Genomic DNA, 23,714 nt, shown 5'->3' with positions numbered 1-23,714 from the left:
TGAGGACCTAGAGGGCCACATGTGGCCTCAAGGCCACAGTTTCCCTACCCCAGGACTAGTTTGTCCTAAAAATGTATTAAAATAATCCCCAAGATTTCAGTAAGGAATTGCAATGCTAGCCTATATTTATATCACCAGCATTTAGCATAGTGCCTGACACACAGTAAGCACTCAATTAAATGTCCATGCTGACTAGGGACTCCTGAGCTAAATAAGAGAATCTTAACAGTTTGCTTCATACATTTACCAAAAGCAGAGAAAGACTAAATCTGGTGAATCCAATTCTTCTTCCACCTAAGTTAAGGAAAATAGCAATTTGGCTATTGGTATGAGGGGAGAGTTTTGTTGTACATAACCCTTTCCCCTTTGTTCTTTCCAAATATTCTCACAAAGAGCCTCCTGGGAAGGGTAGAACTATGGGCAGCAACTTGAGAGCAGTTCATGTAGGGTAGAAGTAGAAACGTAGGGACTAGCCAAATTTCAAGGGTGAGAGCCACCCCAGGAAGGAAGTAAGTCTTACGCTTCCCTTTGTACAGCCAATCCTCATACTCACAGACATCTTAGTACACCTATACATGCCTTTTACATTTTATTCCAGGCTGCGTTTAAGATTCCCTTCCTCCTTGAAGCCTCTCTCAACTACTCTAACCTTTTCCGAATTTAAACAATGTTGTTTTGTTCAATGTTGTTTCATATTGTCTGGTTTTCACATAAGTTTTGTGATTTTGTGATTGCCTGTTGACATGTACTAATTTTGTCTCCAACAAGATTACAAGCTTCTCTAGGCCGGGTAGGGGCCATGTCTTTTTCTTTTGCATACTATACAGCGTCTAGCAGGATGTTCATTAGGCACCCCATATTTGTTTGGAACTCCACTCTGAATCCAAACATAAATTAGTGTGTCTTTAGTTTGAATGACATAGCTATGTTATATATAAGTTGCCAAATATTGTCAGTTCTGCTTTGAAGATATCTCTTGTATCTGTTGCCATCCTAGTTTAAGCCCTTGTTAACCTCTGACCTGGCTCACTGTAACAGCCTCAAAATTGGTCTCCCCAAATCCTGCCTCTCCCATCTCTAATTCACCTTCAACACAGCTGCCAGCATACTTTTTTTCCCCCTTAAAGCCCAGGTCAGATGACGTCACTCCCACTCGAAACCTTCAGTGACTCCCTATTCTCATAGGATAACATAACAAACTCCTCAGTTTGGCATTCAAAGTTCATAACAATATTTCTCTAGCCCACCTTCCTAGATAGCTTATATTTCTTATCCTCATGCATTCTCAATTCCAACGAAAAATACTGCCTTGCCTTTATTTATTTATTTTCTTTCTTTCTTTCAGGAGGCAGAGTTAAGTGACTTGCCCAGGGTCACACAGCTAGTAAATGTCTGAAGCCAAATCTGAAATCAGGTCTTTCTGACTCCAGGGCCAGTGCTGTGTCAACTGGGCCACCCAGCTGCCCTTCCTTCATGCATTTTCACTGGTTATCCTACATGCCTGGTGTCTCTTAGAATCCTTAGCTTCTTCCTTTAAGACTGATGCCACCTCCTACAGAAAGCCTTTCCTCATCCTCTTAGTGCTCTCTCTTCTCTCAAATACTATTATATTCATTTTCTGTATATGTGTAATTCCCAATAGAACATGCAAGCTCCTTAAAGACAGAAACTGGTTTTTGTTTTTTGGTTTTGTCTTTCTATCCATAGCATATTGCCTGGCACACAGTAAGTGCTTAATAAATGATTGGTGGACTGAACTAAATGTATTCAATGAATGCCTACTGAAGAAACAATACAAAGCCAGAAACCTGCATATAGGGGGCACTAGAAAAGCTATCATCTGGATCCAGGGATAATGACTGGAAATGATGGAGCATGAGCTCAGGCCAACCCCCCTCAGAATAAGGACACATTTGAATAAAGAGAAAGACCAAATTAATTGCCCCTGGAAACCGATTTTAAATACTTTAGACAGTATGAACTTCATATTGAAACAATATTCAAAATTACCAAAAAGAGATGACATGACTGTGAATCATGAAAATGAACTACTTGTGATCCACAATGGATTTTTGTTTGAACTCTGAGTTGGGAGTTCAAAAATAGGTAGAAATTAACCAACTGTTTCCCCCATAATATTAAAGTGGCAAGTATGTAGATGAATACACGCGTAATATTGGGTTGCAATGAAAAGTAAACAGGAGTAGAGGGAAAATATAAGTCATACTAGAATGCATTAAATATCAAGTGAATTCCATAGGGAGTACATTTCTGAGATTCGGCATCATTCCTAAGTTGATATACTAGGATTATCATTGGCCCATGCAGATAAAAACCTCAATCCAGTTCTAATAAAAACTCAATGGAAACTGAGTTAGCAGTGTCTAAAGAGCTCAGGATTGGGCCATAAATGGCTTCTGAGGACTCAGCAGGGTTCATAGATTACTTTGTTGACCTATAATAATTACAGATTTACCTGGGGAAAATCTAACAATAAAAATATATGATGGTACCTCCAATAAGCATCATGAGCCAAACTTAGTTTACTATGTGATGCTGGGGAATGCTCTAAAGATCTTTAAAGTACAAAAAACTAGGAGGCTAACATGTTAATTGCTGTCACAAAAGAGCTCCACAAAACCATAAAGTTTTTTCTACCGTTTTAGGTTATTGGATTTCAACTCCAGTTTTATTATACATTATTTATTGAAAATACTTTAAAACTATTTCTTCCTCAAACTTCTCCTTTAAAATAACAACTCAAAAATATTGTGGACATAGTCACTGATCTTACACACAACTGATGTTATTTTAAATCCATCTCTTGATGGACTGAAGTCAGACAAAGATCTGGCTCTTCACTTGAGGGGCTTCAGTTCAGCTCTAAATCTGCCTGAGGTAATCCAAACTTTCTTCCAGAGAATAAAGTCATCAGTGGATGTTTTAGGCTTTTATATTTTTGGAGGAGGTATGTAAAAAAAACTCTTGCAATTTTACATTTTCTCCCACTTTGAACTACATTTTAAAATTTTTATTTCATTATTCTCAACTAAGAATTACATATATGTATATACAAATGCATATAAATACATATATTTTAGCCTACACATCAACTCTTTTGAACATACAGATGTAATGTTTTAGAATCACAGATTTAGAACTAGAAGAGACATTAGAGAACATTTAGGTCCATCTTCTCAATTTTACAAATGAGGAAACTGAAGCCCAGAGAGGGTTAAGTGAATGATCCACTATCACACAGATAACAATTTCCTGAAATATCCCAATATCAATTAAATATTGTTCATTCCTTTAAGCAGGAGAATAGGGAGTACTGGAAAGAGTGATGGCTCTAAAATAAAGATGTATGTCTTTATCCACCTTCTAAAATTAACTTCTCTAAGCCTCACTTTCTTCATGTGTCAAATGGAGATAATAACATCTGTACTACCCACACTGAAGGGTTCTTGTAAGGACAAAATGATAAAATAACAGAATTTGAGCTGGCAGGATCATTAGATGTCACCTAGTCCTTTCTGCTCATTCTACAAATGAGGAAATTGAGGCTCAGAAACTTGCCCAAAGTTATACAGATTTTAAGTAGCAGAGTCAGAATTGAACAGTCAAGACCAGGCCTTGAAATGAAAACTGAAAGCTGATTGTACAGGGAATAGAGAGATGGACCTAGAGTCAGGAAAACCTGAGTTAAAATCCAGCCTCAGATAATTACTAGCTGGGTGACCCTGAGCAAATCACTTAATCCTCTGTCTGTATTAGTTTCCTCAAATGTAAAATGGGAATAATAGTAACCTGTACGTCCCAGAGTTGTCATGAGAAGTAAATGAGATAATATTTGGAAAGCACTTAGCACAGTGTCTGACACATGGTAGGCATTATAGAAATGCTTGTTCCCTTCCCCTCTTGCTTCCCCTAATAATCTAGAATCTAAAAGAAACAAGGAGAGGAGGTAAACCAGTATAAACTCCAAAAATGTACCTGAAACCAGCCACTACTCTTAATAGGATCTCTACAAGTCAGCACTAACTATAATAAGTGGGTGCCTGAATCCACATGCCATTCATGGCCTGTCAAACTACAAGCAGTGAAGAGAAATACCCCTGCTAGGTTTCTGCACAAGAAGAGAGGGACCTGCTATTCATTCTGGAAGCCAAATTAAGTGACAGGGCCAATTTAGCACCTGACTGGCAGCTATAGAGGAAAAAGAAAGCTTCAGAGGCTATAATTGCAGTGGACCATCAAGAGATTGAAGCAGAAAATGCGGCCTACTGAAGCATCCACACTACAGAGGGGAAAAGTCCAAATATGGCCCACCTCTCCCCCCAACACCTATGCCAAGAGTGCCAGAAGGAAATGGTCTAAGTACAAAATTCCAAACCAATACCTGAAGCTGAAACTACAAGCAAATAGAGGAAAACACCACAATGAACAAAGAAAACTATGTGGAGTCAAGGGAGTTCACCTCTTTTCTCTACTCAGAGGCCACCGTCCAAGTTCAAGGCCTTATAGGCAGTTAGAAAGCACAGTGGATAAAGTAAAAAAGATAGAGTCACTTGGAGACAAAAAGTACCAGAGTTTAAATTCTGCCTCAGACACTTATCAGCTGTGACCCTAAACAAATCACTTGACTTCTTCCTTAGTTTCTTCCCAGGATTGGGAAGGATAAAATGTTTCGAACATAAAATGAGACAATACTTGTTAAGTGCTTTACAAACCTTAAAGTGCCATGTTAGCATTATTATTATTATTGACTGTAATCTTGTCACTAAATGTTAGTGAGATGAACTCACTCATAAAATGGAGTCAATTTTTGTAAAAATGCCATGCACAGCTGACAAACATCTGTACTCCTTTCTATTCTCATTCACCAACAGACAGAGCTCTATTGTATATAACTTTTCTAAAATTCCATTGCTTCTTCATTTATTTTTGTTAGATTTTTCTAGCTTCAAAAGGAGTACATAGAGATCTGTAATAATAATAATATATATAATATAAAATATATTAAATCAATAGTGAAATTATATCTGTATCTATCTATATCTATATAGAATATTGATGTTATTTCATTATTGATGCTGCCTTTAAGCATAAACAGTTTCCCTGCTTATCTCTTTTAACCACGTCTATTCATACTGTTTCCTTGAGATCAGGACTGCTATCCATGGTACTGTACCAACCCCTTTTCCACAGCCCTCACCACTGCCACCCAGCCATCCTAACCCCCTAACCCCTGAGTGCTCGTGCCCATCCTTCCCAGCCCTCCCCTCTCTCCTCCTCCCTCCCTTCCCCAGCAAGTCTGAGCCATCCCACACTCGCAGTTGCTCCAGCATCCACGCTCGCTAGTCTGTCCCTGCCCCTACTGCGGGGGCTCCTGGGGCCTCAACTGTTGGTGCCGGCAGAACTCGAGGGCCTGGACCCAGCCGCGCATCTCCTTCCCCCCCTCCCCCCCCACCCCAGCCTAGGCTCAGCCAGGATTACGATACTGGTAAATGAAGGGAGGTGCTGCAAACATAGTTTATCCAGATTTTAGCAAAGCATTTTAGAAAATTCCTCATGTTCTTCTAGTTGACCAGATGCAAACACAGAACACACTCAGTACGTGTAGAGCTCCAGGAATGCTGACTATTTGCCAAACCAGAGAAATGCACCTTTGACTGCAAGACTGTTAAATTCCTGGCCCAGCTATCTTCCCTGAAGGACTTCTAATGGATCTTTACAAGTTATCTACAGTGATAGACTAAGAATGACCTACCAAGATGAAGAAACTGAAGCAAACAATTGAGTTTTCCCAGGGTTACACAGGTAGTTAAGTGTCTGAGGCTGAATTTGAACTCAGGAAGATGAGTCTTCAGACCAGGTCAGATCACTTTACAGTGGCTATACTGTTCCAGCCAAAATCCATTGTACCAAAAATATTTTCATTTTCTAGCTGATGACTCACAGTAATACAAATACTATTGCTTAATGGACCAGGTAGCAATAAAATACACTATAATTCAGGATAAATAATATTTTCTCAGAACCTACTCGGGGCAGAACCAAGATGGCAGAGTAAAAGCAGCGACTTGCTTGAGCTCTCCCCCAAACCCCTCCAAATACCTGTAAAAATGGCTCTAAACAAATTCTAAAGCAACAGAACCCACAAAAGGACAGAGTGAAACAAATTTCCAGCTCAAGCTCTGGTTGATTAGAAAGGTACATTGTGCTAGGCAGGGAAAGGAGTACAGTTCTGCGTGGGCATGAAGGCCTCAGCAAACCTGGAGCACGCCACAGAGGACTCAATCTTGGGCAGCTGTGACGGTTTCCAGACTTCTCAACTCATGAACTCCAAAGACAACTTAGAACGACAGTAGGAAAACTCTGTGTCTTCAATGAGAGAGAAAGAGGCTGTCCCAGCCCCATTCCCCAGGAACCGGCTGCCTCCAGAGGTTCTGGCCCACAGACTAAGGGGGAATCAAGTGGCTGATCACAGGGAGATTGCAGTGATATCTTTGCTGGTGCAGGATTCTCTTGTTTGCCCATGCTTGGATCTGGGTCACAGTTCTGGGCGGCAGTCCTACCTGGAGGAGCAGCGCTGCAGTAGTGGAACTCGTAGTGGCAGTGAAGACAGAATCCTCCTCACAATTCTAAGACAGAAAAGAGTGCCTGTGGTCACTCATAGACCAGAGCACAGACCAGGAAAGGAGTAAACACCTTGTCCTTGATCATAGCACCTTGGAAGAACTGAAAATTTACAGGTCCCTAGAAACATCTCTGAAAACACCTACACAAAACCCCCGAAGCTTGGGACAGTACATTCTCCACACTGGAAGCAGACTCTTACCTTAACAAAGAGTTCATAACTCAAGTAATTGGCTGGGATCATGAGCAAGCAGTATAAAAAGAGTCAGACCATAGAATCTTTCTTTGGTAACAAAGAAGATCAAAACATACAACCAGAAGACAACACAGACAGAGCTCCTACATCCAAAGCCTCCAAGAAAAATATGAATTGGTCCCAGGTTATGGAAGAGCTCAAAAAGGGATATTCAGAAACAAGTAAAAGAAGTAGAGGAAAAAGTGAGAGTGATGCAAGAAAATCATGAAAAACAAGCCAACAGCTTGCTAATGGAGACACAAAAAAATACTGAAGAAAATAACACCTTAAAAAATAGCCTAACCCAAATGGCAAAAGAGGTCCAAAAAGCCAATGAGGAGAAGAATGCCCTAAAAAGCAAAATTGGCCAAATGGAAAAGGAAGTCCAAAAGATTACTGAAGAAAGTACTTCCTGAAATATCAGAATGGAGCAATTGGAAGACAGTGACTTTATGAAAAACCAAGACACTGTAAAACAAATCCAAAAGAATGAAAAAATTAGAAAACAATGTGAAATATCTCATTGGAAAAACAACTGACCTAGAAAATAGATCCAGGAGAGAGAATTTAAAAATTATTGGACTAACCGAAAGCCATAATCAAAAAAAGAGCCTAGACATCATCTTTCAAGAAATTATCAAGGAAAACTACCCTGATATTTTAGAACCAGAGGGCAAAATAGAAATTGAAAGAATCCACCAATCACCTCCTGAAAGAGATCCCCAAAGGAAAACTCATAGGAATATTGTAACCAAATTCCAGAGTTCCCAGGTCAAGGAAAAAATATTGCAAGCTGCCAGAAAGAAACGATTCAAGTATTGTGGAAACACAATCAGGATAACACAAGATTTAGCAGCTTCTATATTAAGGGACTGCAGGGCTTGGAATAGAATATTCCAGAGGGCAAAGGAGATAGGATTACAACCCAGAATCACCTACCCAGCAAAACTGAGCATAAATGGACATTCAGTGATATAGAGGACTTTCAAGCATTCTTGATGAAAAGACCAGAGCTGCACAGAAAATTTGACTTTCAGATACAGGACTCCAATGGAACATGAAGAGGTAAACAGGAAAGAGAAATCATAAGAGACTTATTAAGGTTGAACTGTTCACAACATTCTGCATGGAAAGATGATATTTGTAGCTCATGAGTCCTTTTTCAGCATTAGAGTAGTTGGAGGAGAAAAAAAAATTATATGTATGTGTATATATAGATAGATAATTGAAGATGAAGGGGTGATATCTGGAGAATAAAATCAAGGGGTGAGAAAAGATTATACTAGGAGAAAGGTAGAGGTAGAACGGGGTAAATCATCTCACAAAAAACAGACAAGAAAAGGCTTTTATAGTGGAGGAAATGGGGGAAGGTGAGAGGGAATGAGTGAATCTCATTCTCAAAGGATCTGGCTTAAGGAGAGAATAATATACACACTCAATTGGGTATGGAAATCAATCTTACCCTACAGAAAATGAGGGGGAAAGGGGACAAGAGAGGAGGAGGAGGATGATAGAGGGGAGGGCAGATTGGGGGAGGGGGTAATCAGAAGCAAACAGTAAACAGGGACAGGGTCAAAAGACAGAACAGAATAAATGGGGGGTGGGATAGGATGAAGGGAAATATAGTTTTTCACAACATGACTACTATGGAAGTGTTTTTCGTGACTACACATGTATAACCTGTATCAAGTTGTTTGCCTTCTCAACGAGATTGGATGGGAAGGGAGAAAATTTGGAACCCAAAATTTTAAAAACAAAAGTTTAAAAAAAATTGTTTTTCCATGTAACTGGGAAATAAGATATACAGGAAATGGGGTATACAAATCTATCCTGCCTTACAGGAAAATTGAAGAGGAAGGGGATAAGAGAAGGTGGGAAGAAATAGAAGGGAGGGTAGACCAGGGCTATTCAGAATGCATGCCATCTTGGGGTTGGGGGAGGGAGGAGATGGGGAGAAAATTTGGAAATCAAAATTTTGTGGAAGTGAATGTTGAAAACTAAAAATAAATAAATATTTTTTTTAAAAAAAAAGAAAAAAAAAGGATTGCTGTCCATGCTTTTTTTGAATTTACATAAAGCATTAATAAATTCTGTTCCAGACTCTCATTTTGGTTCTGTGTGGATCTTTATGTTTCAAATGTGTTTCTGGCAAACAACATACTGTTTGATTCTGCTTTCTAATATAGCTATGTGACCCTGGGCAAATAAGTTAACCTGTGTTTTCTTCAGTTTCCCTACTGTAAAAAAGAGGGTGATAATAACATCTGCCTCTCAAGGGTTGTTCTAAGGATCAAATGAAGTATTTGTAAAGCATTGAGAGAAAATTCTGGGAATATGGCGGAGTAAGTCAGAAAATTCCAAGCTCTCAAGATTTCCCCCCACAAAAGAGATGAAATAGCATGTCAGGGTAAACATAGGGCAATACAAATAAATAAGAGTAGGGGAGGAACAGAGGTCCTCTTGGGATAACTGGAGAAGATCTGAAGAAAAATCCCAGAATGAGGTTTGGTCCCCCAGTGAGGAGTTAAAACCTAGGTCCTAGGTCCACTTAAACAACATGGCAAGCCCTAGGATTAGCTGGGTTGGAAGGCTGCCTGAGCCCTAGACTCAGGAATGTCTATCCCCAGGACAGTGAGGGGTGTTGGGTATATGAGCTGGGGAAGATCAAGGGAACACCAGATCCACCTGTGCTGAGGAGGGAAGCAGGGAGGGATGGAGAAGGAACCAGCACATGCCTAGTGAGGGCAGAAGCAGTGGGGCAGGGATACTACTGGCTGTGGGCACTTACAGGAGGCTGGAGGTCTTGGTTCCATTCCAGGCAAGAGGGGAGAACTGAAGTAGGATTTGAGGACAAAGGCATCATCCCCCATACCACATGACTAGAGGTGATTATAGAAACTAAGCTACTACAAATTTTTAAAAAATGCACAGGCAAAGGTGAAAGAATCCAACCATATAGAGTTACTATGGGAATAAAGAAGACCAAGGTTTGCCTTCAGAGGAGGATACTGAAGCAAAGAAACCCTCTCTACCCCAAAGAGCAATGTCAAATGGTCACCTGTTCAAAAAGAATTCATAGAAGAACTTTAAAAAGACTTTAAAAATCAAATGAGAGAGACTGAAAAAAAACTAAAAAGAACAATCCTAGAAAAACCAGATTATAAAAAGAAAGTCAACCAATTAGAAAAGGAGATTCAGAATCTTAAGGAATAAAATGACTCCTTGAAAATCAGAATTGGGCAAGGGGAAGCCACTGAAGTTATAAGAGATGAAGAAATAAAAAAAAAAAACCAAAACAAAATATAAAGAATGAAAAAATTGAAGACAATATGACACATCTCATAAGGAAAACAACTATCTTGAGAACAGATCAAGAACAGAAAATATAAGAATAACCGGACTACCTGAAAGCTATGATAAAAAAAAAAGAATCTTGATACAATAGTACAAGAAATAATTTTTTTAAATCGTCATGAAGCATTAGAACAAGAGGGGAAAGTAGAAATACAAAAAATCCACCAATCAGCACCTGAACGAGATCTTATAAAGAAAACCCATAGGAATATCATAGTCAAATTCTGAAACCCCCAACTCAAGGATAAAATGAGAAAAGAACAATTTAAATATGGCAGTGCCATCACTAGAATCACACACTATCTAGCAGTGGTGACACTAAAAGACTGCAGGTATTGCAACACTATGTACTGAAGAGCAAACGAACTGGGGTTCTGGCTGAAAATGCCATATACAGCAAAGCTAACCATAATCTTGAATGGAAAAAAATGGGCATTTAATGAATTGTCAAACTTTCGGGACTCTGTTAAAAGAAACTGAACTTAATAGATTTAACATACAAGAACCAAGAGAAATATAAGATACATACTAAAGACAAGGGAATCAATAAGGAGAGACTGCTTACTTTTTATGTGTATAAAATGTAAAACATATATCTAAGATTAATATTTTAATTTGTTTTTTTTGAGTTTTTTATTTTTATTTTTTTAATATTTATTTTACTTTATATTCACTCACAAGTTTTTGAGTTCCAAATTTCTCACCCCTCCCCCCACCCCAAGATGGCATGCATTCTGAATACCCTTCCCCTGGTCTGCCTTCTCTTCTATCTCTCCCCCCTCCCTTCTCTTATCCCCTTCCCCTTCTGTTTTCCTGAAGAGTAGGATAGACTTCTGTACCCCATTTCCTGTATTTCTTATTTCCCAGTTGCATGTGAAAACATTTTTTTAAAACATGTGTTTTTAAAACTTTGAGTTCGAAATTTTCTCCCTTCCTCCCTCCCCACCCACCCTCATTGAAAAGGCAAGCAACTCAATATAGGTTATACATGTGCAGTTATGCAAAACACTTCCTAGTAGACATGTTGTGAAAAACTAACTCTATTTCCCTTAATCCTATCCTGCCCTCCCATTTATTCTATTCTTTCTTTTGACCCTGTCCCTCCTCAGAAGTATTTGCTTCTGATTACCCTCTTTCCCAATCTGCCCTCCTCTCTATCACCCCCTGCTCTCTTGTCCCCTTCTCCCCTATTTTCCTGTAGGGTAAGACAGATTTCCATACCCAATTGAATGTGTATGTTATTCTCCTTAAGCCAAATCCTATGAGAATAAGATTCCCTCATTCCCTCTCACCTTCCCCTGTTTCCCCTCCACTGTGAGAGACTTTTCTTTTTTTTTTTTTTGTGAGATAATTTACCCCATTCTACCTCTCCCTTTCTTCTCTGAGTATCATCCTCTCTCATCCCTTAATTTTATTCTCCAGATATGACCCCTTAATCTTCAACTCACCCTGTGCCCTCTATCTATCTATCTATACATACATATAATTTTTTCCTTCAACTACCCTAATACTGACAAACTCATGAGTTACAAATATCATCTTTCCATGCAGGAATGTAAACAGTTCAATCTTAATAAGTCTCTTATGATTTCTCTTTCCTGTTTACCTCTTCATGTTCCACTGGAGTCCTGTATTTGAAAGTCAAATTTTCTGTTTAGCTCTGGTCTTTTCATCAGGAATGCTTGAAAGTCCTCTATTTCACTGAATGACCATTTTTTCCCCTGAAGGATTATACTCAGTTTTGCTGGGTAGGTGATTCTTGGTTGTAATCCTATCTCCTTTGCCCTCGAATATTATATTCCATGTGCGGTCCTTTAATGTAGAAGCTGCTAAATCTTGTGTTATCCTGATTGTGTTTCCACAGTACTTGAATTGTTTCCTTCTGGCAGCTTGTAATATTTTCTCCTTGACCTGGGAACTCTGGAATTTGGCTACAATATTCCTAGGAGTTTTCCTTTGGGGATCTCTTTCAGGAGGAGATCGGTGGATTCTTTCAATTTCTATTTTGCCCTCTGGTTCTACTATCAGGGCAGTTTTCCTTGATAATTTCTTGAAAGATGATGTCTAGGCTCTTTTTTTGATTATGGCTTTCAGATAGTCCAATAATTTTTAAATTCTCTCTCCTGGATCTATTTTCCAGGTCAGTTGTTTTTCCAATGAGATATTTCACATTGTTTTCTAATTTTTCATTCTTTTGGATTTGTTTTACAGTGTCTTGATTTCTCATAAAGTCACTGTCTTCCAATTGCTCTATTCTAATTTTTAAGGAAGTATTTTCTTCAGTAATCTTTTGGACTTCCTTTTCCATTTGGCCAATTTTTTTTTTAGGGCATTTCTCCTCATTGGCTTTTTGGACCTCTTTTGCCATTTGGGTTAGGCTGTTTTTTAAGGTGTTATTTTCTTCAGTATTTTTTTGGGTCTCCTTTAGCAAGCTGTTGACTTGTTTTTCATGATTTTCTTGCATCACTCTCATTTCTCTTCCAGTTTTTCCTCTCTCTTACTTGCTTCTCAAAATCCCTTTTGAGCTCTTCCAAGGCCTGGGACTGATTCATATTTTTCTTGGAGGCTTTGGATGTAGGAGCTTTGACTTTGTTGTCTTCTTCTGGTTGTATATTTTGATCTTCTTTTTCACCAAAGTAAGATAATATAGTCTGACTCTTTTTGCACTGCTTGCTCATGATCCCAGCCAATTACTTGAGTTTTAAACTCTTTTAAGGTAAGAGTCTGCTTCCAATGTGGAGAATGTACTGTCCCAAGCTTCAGGGGTTTGTCAGCTGTTTTCAGAGATACTTGTAGGGACCTGTAAATTTTCAGTTCTTCAAGGTGGTATGATAAGGGGCGAGGTGTTTACTCCTTTCCTGGCCTGTGACCACAAGTACCTTTCTGTCCTGTAACTGTGAGGAGGGGTTCTCTCCACAGCCACTGCAAGCTCCACCACGCCAGCGCTCCTCCTACCCCAGCACTGTCGCCCAGAACTGTGACCCAGATCCACACATGGGCAAAGCAAGAGATTCCTGCCTCAGCACTGGCAAACAGATCCCTGCAGTCCCTCTCTGATCAGCCACTGGATTCCCCCTCAGTCTGTGGGCAGGAAGCTCGGGAAGCAGCTGCCCACCCCCAGGGCCAGGCTCTTGGGGAATGGAGCTGAGACCCGCCTTCCTCTCTGACCACCAGAAACAGACTTTTCCCACTGACCTTCTAAGTTGTCTTTGGCATTGGTGGATTGAGGAGTCTGGAAACCTCCACAGCTGCCCACGATTCAGTCCTCTGAGGCCTGCTCCAGGTTGCTGGGGCCTGTGCGCCCACGCCGCGCTGTGCTCCCAGCCCTGCATGATACACCTTTCTGATCAATCATCCAGGTTGTCTTGGGCTGGAAATTTGTTTCACTCTGTCTTTTTGTGGGTTCTGCTGCTTCAGAATTTGTTTAGAGCCATTTTTATGAGGATTTGGAAGGATTTGGGGGAGAGCTCAAGCAAGTCACTGCTTTCACTCTGCCATCTTGGCTCTGCCCCTCAGGAATTGGGTAATTTTAAGAAAGACTTGGGCAGATTTGAGTATGATATAACTTTAAAAAGCAAAACCATTTAAGAACAGCTAAAATGAGTAATTATTTTATAAAAATGAGGTGCAAGAGGAAGAACTGACAGAGGAATTACATGGAGGAGGATGGAGGATAGCTGTTACTTCTAGACACCTACTTTCATTCAGAATGGCTTTAAGATTGGAATAATACATATATATCTATATCTATACATATCTAGAAGAGTAGAAAAGTCTTCTAAATTCAGAAGGAAACAAGATGCTAAGGGGAGAGGGAGGGAGGAGAAGTTAAGGGAGGGATCTCTAGAGTGGAGGGTGATGGAATAGGTTAAAAGGGGTATAGAAGGGTATTTAGATTAATGGGAAGGGGAGGACAAGGGAGGGAACCTTGGGAGGATAAGGGAAGGGGGATTCTTAAAAAAGAAGTTAAGGGAGATACAGGAAGAAATATACAGCAAAACTATACTAGTGGGGGACTTCAACCTCCCCCTCTCTGAACTAGATAAATCTAACCAAATAAACAAGAAAGAAGTAGATCAGTAGAATATTAGAAAAGTTAAATATGGTTGACCGCTGAAGAAAACTAAATGGGGACAGAAAAGAACATAACTTTTCCCTCGGCAGTACATGGCAACTACACAAAAATGGACCATGTACTAGGGCATAAAAACATCACAATCCAATACAGAAAGGCAAAAATGTTAAATGCACCCATTTCAGATCACAATGCAATAAAAATTGAATGCAATAAAGGGCCATGTAAAGACAGACTAAAAATTATTTGGAAACTAAATAAGCTCATCATAAAGAATGACTGGGTCAAACAACAAATCATAGAAATAATCTATAACTTCATCCAAGAGAATGACAATAATGAGACAAGATACCAAAACTTATGGGATGCAGCAAGAGTGGTCCTTAGGCATAGTTTTATATATCTCTAAATGCTTATATGAATAAAATAGAGAAAGAAGAGATCAATGAATTGGGCATGCAACTAAAAAATCTAGAAAAAGAACAAATTGAATATCCTCAATTAAATACCAAATTAGAAATTCTGAAAACCAAAGGAGAGATTAATAAAACTGAAATGAAGAAAACTATTGAACTAACAAATAAAACTAAGAGCTGGTTTTATGAAAAAACCAATAAAAAGATAAACATTTGGTTAATTTGATTTTAAAAAAAAAAGAAAACCAAATTACCAGAATCAAAAATGACAAGGGTGATTTCACCACCAATGAAAAGGAAATTAAAACAATAATTAGGAGCTCTTTTGCACAACTGCATGCCAATAAATTTGACAATCTTAAATGGATAAATGCCTACAAAAACATAAATTGCACAGTTTAACAGAAGAGGAAAAAAAATACTTTTGTCTTGTTTTTGCTAGGCAATGGGGTTAAGTGACTTGCCCAGGGTCACATAGCTAGTAAGTGTTATGTATCTGACGCCGGATTTGAACTCAGGTCCTCCTGAATCCAGGGCTGGTGCTCTATCCACTGCACCAGCTAGCTGCCCAGAGGAAATAAAATACTTAAACGACCCTATTTCAGAAAAAGAAATTGAACAAACCATCAATGAACTACCTAAGAAAAAAATGCCAGGGCCAGATAGATTTACAAGTGCATTAGATCAAACATTTAAAGAACAAATAATTCCAATACTATAAAAACTATTTAAGAAAATAGGTGAAGGAGTCTAATATGTGCTATGCACTGTGCTAAGAACTGAGGATACAAGAGACAAAAAGACAGTGGCTGCCATGAAGTATAATGCAGAACATTATTTTGCCATTTAGGTAGTAGGGCCCTTCAAGCCATGGAAAGCAAAAGTTGGTGCTTAATCTTGCCCCAGACCTCTTTCCTCCTAAATCTAAACAATAGTGAAATGTACTCTTGCATAGCTCAGCATAGCAGATACCTCCAACGCAAATTGACAAGAAAGCTTGCAATACAATGGCTTTAGATAATTATGTTTATACCAGAGACCAGGACACCCGGTCTGGTTTGTGTGATCTCTGACCCGTAATGATGGGGTGCTCGGGTGCTTGTGCTTGTACTTGTGCCCCACATGTCTCCCTAGTCTCAGAAACACTGTCTCCGACAACCGCTCCCCAGCCCAAGGACACTGTGCCTAGCAGTTATTCATGCGTGGGCCTCAGCATGACCCTTATCTCTCTTCCTGGTACAGCTACACAGAGCTGGGCTGGAAGCCTCCCAATTCCTCAGTAAGTTCCTGTGTTATGATAAAGCTTTCCCTTGTTGCAGAGCATTCTCTCATCAAGACAGAGGGAGAGGGGTGTCCTTGGCCAGCCCCAGAACTCTTCCTCTTGCCAGACTCCAAATATCCATCCCCCTCCCTGTCCTGTATACTCCCTGTACTTTCCCATCCATAGCCCCCAAAGACACCTGCATCTTTGGATCACCTCATCAGTGTTCCTGGCATTTCTTTCCCATGCTCTTTTCTATATAAACCCTAGCTCGACCCCTGATGGGTGCTGCTTGATTTGGATGTAAATACCCCTGGCAGCCACGTGCTAACAAATCCACATCTTAAATTATGCCTGGATCTCAACTCGCTGATTTCTTGGTACAACAGAAGGAGCATTCATATAGAACTTTACGGTTTGTAAAGCTTTTTACAAATATTGCCTCATTTGATCCTAACAACAATCCTGGGAGGGTTGGTGCTATTATCATTCCCATTTTACAGATGAGAGAACTAAGGCTGAGAGATGTAAAATATCTGAGGCCACAGAATAACTCAGGTCTTCCTGACTTCTTAGGCAGGCATACTATTTGCATGATAATATGAAAGGACTTAATTCTCCTCTCTTCACTTCCCCCTCCCCCTCCCCGGATGCTTGGAACAAGTAGACTGCGCATGCTCAGAGAAAGGAGCCAGTGCCCAGAACCACGTGGGTGCACTAAAGCCTGAGCTCCCTTCCAACGCTGGTTCACTTCAGGTACTCTACTCTCAACCTTTATTTTATTATTTTTTTCTTTCTCCTCAGAGGATTATTTTCCTTGTCAGAACTGTTTCTCTTAAGAGGATTTTTCCTCAGAGGATTTTTTTTCCTCCTTAGAGACCTCCCCCTCCTTCTCCTCAGAGGGTCTTTTTTCTGCTTTTGAGAGTTTACTTCTCAGAATTTTTTCTCAGGGAATTTTCCCTTTTGCCCCTCCAGAGACTTTTCCTGTGAGAGACTTTTCGCCCCCCCAAGATTTTTGCCCCCCCAGAGACTTTTCCTGCGAGAGACTTTTTGCCCCCCCAGACTTTTCCTTTGAGAGACTTTTCGCCCCCCAGAGACTTTTCCTGCAAGAGAGTTTTCCTGCGAGAGACTTTTCACCCCCCAGAGACTTTTCCTGCGAGAGACTTTTCGCCCCCCAGAGACTTTTCCTGCCAGAGACTTTTCGTCCCCCAGAGACTTTTCCTGCGAGAGACTTTTCGTCCCCCAGAGACTTTTCCTGCGAGAGACTTTTCGTCCCCCAGAGACTTTTCCTGCGAGAGACTTTTCGCCCCCCCAGAGACTTTTCCTCCTCCTCCTCCTCCTCCCCCCAGACTTCTGGCCTACTTCTCTCAGAGACTTTTGTTACCCTACTTCCCCTTCCCCTCCCCCCACCTGCCACCGCCGCCATGTTCTTCACCGCAGCTGCATTGGTGTTTGTCACTGGTAGGTACTAAGTTTGTAACTTGTGACTGAGTGTGTCAGGCTTCTGCCTCCACTGCCCTCCCTCTCGGTGCCCTGCTCTCCGGTCCCCTCGGGTTGGTCAGGTCGGGCCGGGTCCCTGCCTCAGGCGGCTGCCCGCCAGGCCTCCTCCTCCTCCACGCCCTCCACCTCAGCCTCCATCTTGGCCTCCTCCGCTGCCGCCAGCGCCGCCATCTTCGCCAAGGCCTCCCCCGCCTGAGGTGCCGGGGGTAGAATCCGTAGTCCCGCCCCCACCCCAAGTCTCCGCTGCCCTCCCCTCCCCCACCAGGTCCAGGTGTTCTCACCTGAATTGTAGCCAGAACTGCCAGACACCATCCCCGCACCCCGCCGCATCCGCCGCCCTCCCCCTCCCCTAAGCTACCTGAGCCACAGTCACTCCTTGGGCCGCAGCTATGGCGACGCCCCCCTCCCCCATCGACATGGACATCACCGAATGGGAAGTGGCCTCCTGCAGCACCAGCACCCCCATCGCCACAGCTTCCTCCACCTCGGTGGTGGCAACCCCCACCACCTTGGTCTCCATGGCATCCTGGGGCACAGACGACGACAAAGACGAAGAAGAAGAGGCTATGCTGGTGTTGGGCTGCTTGGGCACCCCACTGTCCATGGAACAGGAGTTCGACATTCTGGAGGCCACCAATGGGTGGCTCCAAGCCTTCCTTGAAGTGGACAACCAGTGCCACAACTACCCATACCGTGTGGCAATGGCCTTGGAGAACAGGGCCCGCAACCGCTATGTGGATGTGAGCCCCTATGATCACAGCCGGGTTCGCCTGAAGATAGCCACCCCAGCCCCTGCAGGAGGCTTTCACCCAGGCCTCGGCTTGGCTTTGGCCGGGTCTGGGGGTTCCTATTCGTTCTCTTCCACATACTGCAGCATGGGAGACCAAGAAGAAAGTGGAGGCGAGGATGAGAACGACTATATCAACGCCAGCTTAGTGGTGGTGGAGGAGGCCCAGCGGAGCTACATCCTAACCCAGGGGCCCCTGCCCAACACCTGTGGCCACTTCTGGCTCATGGTGTGGCAGCAAGACAGCAGGGCTGTGATTATGCTCAACCAGGTGGTGGAGAACGATTCTATCACATGCTCTCAGTACTGGCCCCCCTGCCAGGGTCAGACCCTCCTCTTCCAGGAGGTGGGCATCAGGGTACACATGCTGGGGGAGGAGGTAAAGCCCTACCACTCACTCCACCACCTGAGGCTGGAGAACGTGCTGACAGGAGAGACCAGGCCCATCTCCCACTTCCACTACACCAGCTGGCCCAACTTTGGGGTGCCTGAATCACCTGCCTCCTTACTTGTTTTCCTTTTCATGGTTCGGGAGTGTGTTTCCTTCAACTATGAGGGGGGCCCTATGGTTATCCACTGCAGTGCTGGCGTGGGGCGATCAGGCACCTTTGCACTGATTGATGCCTGCCTGGTCCTGATGGAGAAGAAATATAACCCCTTTTCCCTGAACATCAGACAGGTATTAGTGGGCATGAGAAAGTACCGGATGGGACTTGTTCAGACCCCAGAACAACTAAGATTCTCATACATGGCTGTCATTGAAGGGGTAAAATTCCTCATAGGAGATGAAAAGGTCCAGAAAAAGTGGAAAGAATTTACCAGTATAGGCCAAGGTCCCAGCTATGACTATGATGATTTACCACCTCAAAAATATAGAGAATTCAGTCTGGTCTTAGAAAATGATAAAGTAGAAAGTAGTAGAGGTTTTTCAGGCCTAGATACTACAATGCCAGATAGTGGAGAAAGGAGCAGTGAAAGTTCTCAGAAACGACTTAGAGAAGACATGAAAGCTAGTATAGAGGAGGAGGTGCTCCAGGACACAGAAAAGACATGTCAGATAGAATTTAAAAGAAAAAGGCAAGATCCTCAGAACATGTGAGGCCAAGTGAGACTGATTTTGAGAAAAAGGCTAGTGAATATTTTACAACTATTACTTCTGAACCACTGATATTCAAAAGCAAGACCTGAAGCCTTTCTCTGAGGTTTGATATATCTAAAAAATGACTCAATTATCAGTTTCCAACATTAATTTTATACCATGAGCATTTACTAGCAAAACCCTTTAATTTGATGTTTTAAGGATTTTTAGATACTTACAAGATGTTTAAGCTTGCAAAACCTACAAACTTGATTAGTTTTCAAATGCTTTTAAGAAATGTTTAAGAGAAACAATGAGAGTAGACTACTTTGTGCTGTACTACCATTCTTATTGTAATTTAATGTGTTTTGGCAGCACTGAAAATTTTAAGTTGGAAAAAAAAGGTTAATTTTATTATAGCAATGCTTTGATAGAATAATACTAAAAGTGATGGTTCTAGATCATCCTTCCCCCTGCACTAAGAAGGGGCACTTAATGCCCAAAGATAGCCTATAGTTTCTTTGTAAGATAATCACTAAATACAAACCTATGTGTAACTTAAATCCTGTCCACTGCAATTTAAATTCATTTTCTATTGATCTCTCCTCAATAAATACCTCAGGTTCACTAAATACTGAGCTACTTTTAATAGGACCATAGCCTCTCCTTAGCTTTCTCTTCTGTGGACTATGTAACTATAATTCTTTAGTATTACCTTGTAGAACTCATTTCCACTCCCTTTAATAATTTGTGTTCTCCACAGCACCCACTGTACATCTTGCTTAAGTTGCAAAACCCCAAAATAGATTCTGTGCTTCAATAAAGATCTGGCCAAAGCTGAGGATAGAAAGAGGATTACTTTGAAGATCCTCTAAGAAAGAAAATCCTGCTGGCATTTCCTGAGGTTAACTAAAATTCTAGTTTATGATTGTAGGGGAGGGATTATGTATAGCAATATGTATTTACTACTTATTTAGTAAGTGCTGAGATTTATAAAGCCTTGAAAACCTCCAGTTAATAAATTTAAGGTCTGTTGTAGTAATTTAAGAAAAGCAGTCATTACCTCTTAAGAAACCTAATATTAAATGTTAATTGCCAACCTATTCAAGTCTGTTGATAATCAGCAAATCACTCCTTTCGAAGGGAAAGCACACAGACTTGTTGAAAAAATGATTCACTACTCTGAATATTTTCTTGTTTTGCTACAACATTACTTTTACATTTTTTATGGCTACAAAGGAAGAAACATTTGTCACTGCTGTGGTGTCCTAATGCCATAAAGAAACAAAATCTGAATATTCTATAGTCTTTCATGCTGGATTGAGAAGACAAATGAGGATCATACAGAATTAGAAGATAAACTGGGGTAATACAAAATTGGGAGACAAATGAAGGTAACACAGAGACAGGTTTGGTTGGAACAGGTAAAATTACAAGATTACCTCAGGTTGAGCAGGAGCAAAGTTACCCATGGGAAAGAAAATTTCTCAAAATCCTCCAGGGTAGCAATATCCATCCTACCCAAATCCATTTGCTATAGTGACAAGGTATCTAGATGTACAACAAAAGATACCTGGCATCCTGATTCCACACTAAAGAGAAATTTAACTCCAGTTCTTTCTTCTGAAGTTGAAGGTTTTCAACTTAGTTTAAGTTAGACAATTTATCATTTTACAAGTCTTAATTCAACAAACATTTAAGCACTGACTGTATACAAAGCACTGTGCTAGGCACTGAGAATACAAAATCAAAGTCTGCCCCCAAGGAGGTTACATTTTAATGGCGAGGGGAAGCTGGTGGGGTGTACTACATGCACAAAAATGAGTACAAGACAGGGAGATAGTCTACTAATTTCTGATATTTAAACTGCTGATGGAAATTCATCATGACATTTGTATAATGCCAAAACACTCGAGCAATTCATCCTAGTTATATAGCACCAGAAAGGCGCCAAATATCTGGGGTCTTAACCTGTGGATCTATTTCAGGTGGTCCATGAACTTGCATGGGAAAACAATTACATTTTCATTTTCACTAATCTTTTTTTCCCCCCATTTGTTTCTGTTGTAATCCTATTTTATAAATTTAAAACATGATTTTGAGAAGGGGTCCATAGACTTCTCCAAGCTGCTAAAGTAGAGGTTTGGGGGGGTATGACACAAAAAAGGTCAGGAGCTGCTGTTCCAGATGTTGTGTAAGTCTAAAGAGACTGGACTCAAATCATGATGACCCAGCTGAGGGTTTCACAGAACTAGTGAATATTTATTATCTGACTATTAAGTCTATTATAGATGACAAAATGTTTCACAATGATTATTTCCTTTTCTAAGCATTATATAGAATTTTAAAGCCATGTTTGTCACATATGAACTTAGCATCTTATTGCACACTAGTGTGTTAGCTCTTCTCAAGAACAAACTGCTTCGGCTTAGATTCTTAAAATCTAGCCACTGCTCAGATTCTTAGAATCTAGCCAATACCTCACAGACTCTCAGATTCCTAAAGAGTCTGGCTAATATGGCAGATCTCTAATAAACCTTGTCTTTGGCTGAAAGACTTGGGAATCCTTTTGGGCAGGATCTGTGTGTTGTGATATTGGGGTCCCGGAACCCCTACACCTCAACATTTTGGTGGCCTGTACAGGGAAACTGCCTAACTCCAAGTTCTTCTCTAGCCAAGACTTGAAGGTACATAAGCCTCCCCCCACCACCTTTCTTGCTCTGCAGTTGGAGTGGCTCCCCAAGCACCACGGCTTGGAGGTACTTTTCTGGCAGACAGTTATGAGGCTTTCTCGAGCTCGGCCTAAACATTCTCAGGCTCTCAGTCCACTGGGTCAATTCAAGGCCATGGACCTGGGTACACATTCCGCAGCACAGAGTACAAAGAAACCATAGGCTAGAAGTGTATGCCCAATTCTGTCAATTCTCTTGGCGCTAGGGAATCGGGGAAAACTGCAGTTGCTTTTTGGTTCCCTGATACAGACTTACCCCTTTCCCTCTATACCCCTGAATCCTCCTTCATGGAGGTTACAGGGAAAAGTTAGAACAGCTAAAAAAATCTTGGCAGATTCTGGAGGTTTTGTGAGCTAGACCCCCCCAAAAAGGAAAAATCCTGGACTTTCCCACATGGCCAAATTGTTTGCCTGAGGCTATAATCCCATCAACTGGCCTTTCATTGTGGCTACACCCAATCTCCCTAGTCTGTTACCCTTAACCTAGCCTAGCCCTCCATTGTCTTACTTCCCTATGGCCCCTGGCCACTTTCCACCCTTAATCCTAGCTAGGCTCCATTCTCCTTCGGCCTGTGTCCAGGTCCCTGGCATTCTATTACCTCACAGTCCCTTCCCCCCTCCCCCCCAGACTACTTGGCCACTCCTAGATTTCTCCCACGGTCTTTCTATAAATAAGGTCCATCTTGTCTCTATTGAGGTGCTTAGATTCTTAAAATCTAGCCACTTTTCAGATTCTTATAATCTAGCCAATAGCTTACTAATGTTCAGAGTCCGTAAGAGTCTGCCCAATATGCTGAAAGATGGCTTGGGTCGAAATCTTTCAGGCAGTATGTTGTGATATCACCCCTGAACCCCTAAACCTCAACAGAGGGAGGGGCAAATAAGATCATGTCAGACTCAGTTCTGGGCCCAATGTATGTGGATGATAGAAAGTAAGGAGACTGGGGTCTGAGTTGCTGGGTTTGTTAAAAGGAAAAGAAACTTATCCATTGTTTCAGAACTTGTACATCCAAATGAATGATGGCCCTCCCACTGGGAGGCTGTTACTTGTTATATGTAACAGCACCAGCAACAGAAACATCTTTATGAATGTAATCCTTGCTAGAGGTGCTTAACCAAAGATACATGGCCAATGAGTTTGGTTGGTTTGTTTTGTTTGATTGTGCTTATTTAAGAAGAAATGGTGGAGCAAAGTTTCTATGGCAGGCATGAGGATGCCAGTATGATTTAATGAAAAAGTGAAAGAGATTCAAAAAAATGAAAGAAAACAACAGCATAACATAAAAACAAACAGGAATGCAAAAAGAGGTTCAGAAACAGACAAAGAAGCAAACTGAACAGTTTTGTTTCTGCCATATTAAATTTTATATATATGTAAATACATATATAACATTTCAAACTAACTATATAGCAAAAGTTTACAGTTTCATATTTGACCCTTTTTTGTGTGTGTACAAATGTGTTTGGTGATTATTAAGTTCATAATTTAAAAGAAAAATGTTTAAACTTAAAAAAGAAAAAGAATCCCCACGTCAAAGTCTCACATGACACAAAGAGCCCTATGAGCTCTGAGGCACTTTTTGCCCTGTTCTCAGACTACACCATCTACTCAGAAAACGTATAACAACATCTTCA

At 41.0% G+C, this 23,714-nt stretch overlaps 1 pseudogene; it reads left to right on the top strand.

Moving 5' to 3' along the window:
• The first annotated feature begins 17,014 nt into the window (after positions 1 to 17,014).
• On the top strand, positions 17,015 to 23,412 carry LOC110192304 (tyrosine-protein phosphatase non-receptor type 2 pseudogene; annotated as a pseudogene).
• The last annotated feature ends 302 nt before the right edge of the window (positions 23,413 to 23,714 follow it).

The sequence above is a fragment of the Phascolarctos cinereus genome, unplaced genomic scaffold (genome assembly GCF_003287225.1).
Source record: "Phascolarctos cinereus isolate Bilbo 61053 unplaced genomic scaffold, phaCin_HiC Scaffold_8;HRSCAF=390, whole genome shotgun sequence".
In the NCBI taxonomy this organism is placed as follows: domain Eukaryota; kingdom Metazoa; phylum Chordata; class Mammalia; order Diprotodontia; family Phascolarctidae; genus Phascolarctos; species Phascolarctos cinereus.
Note: the sequence above shows the minus strand (reverse complement) of the source record. Positions and strands in the feature narration are given on the sequence as shown.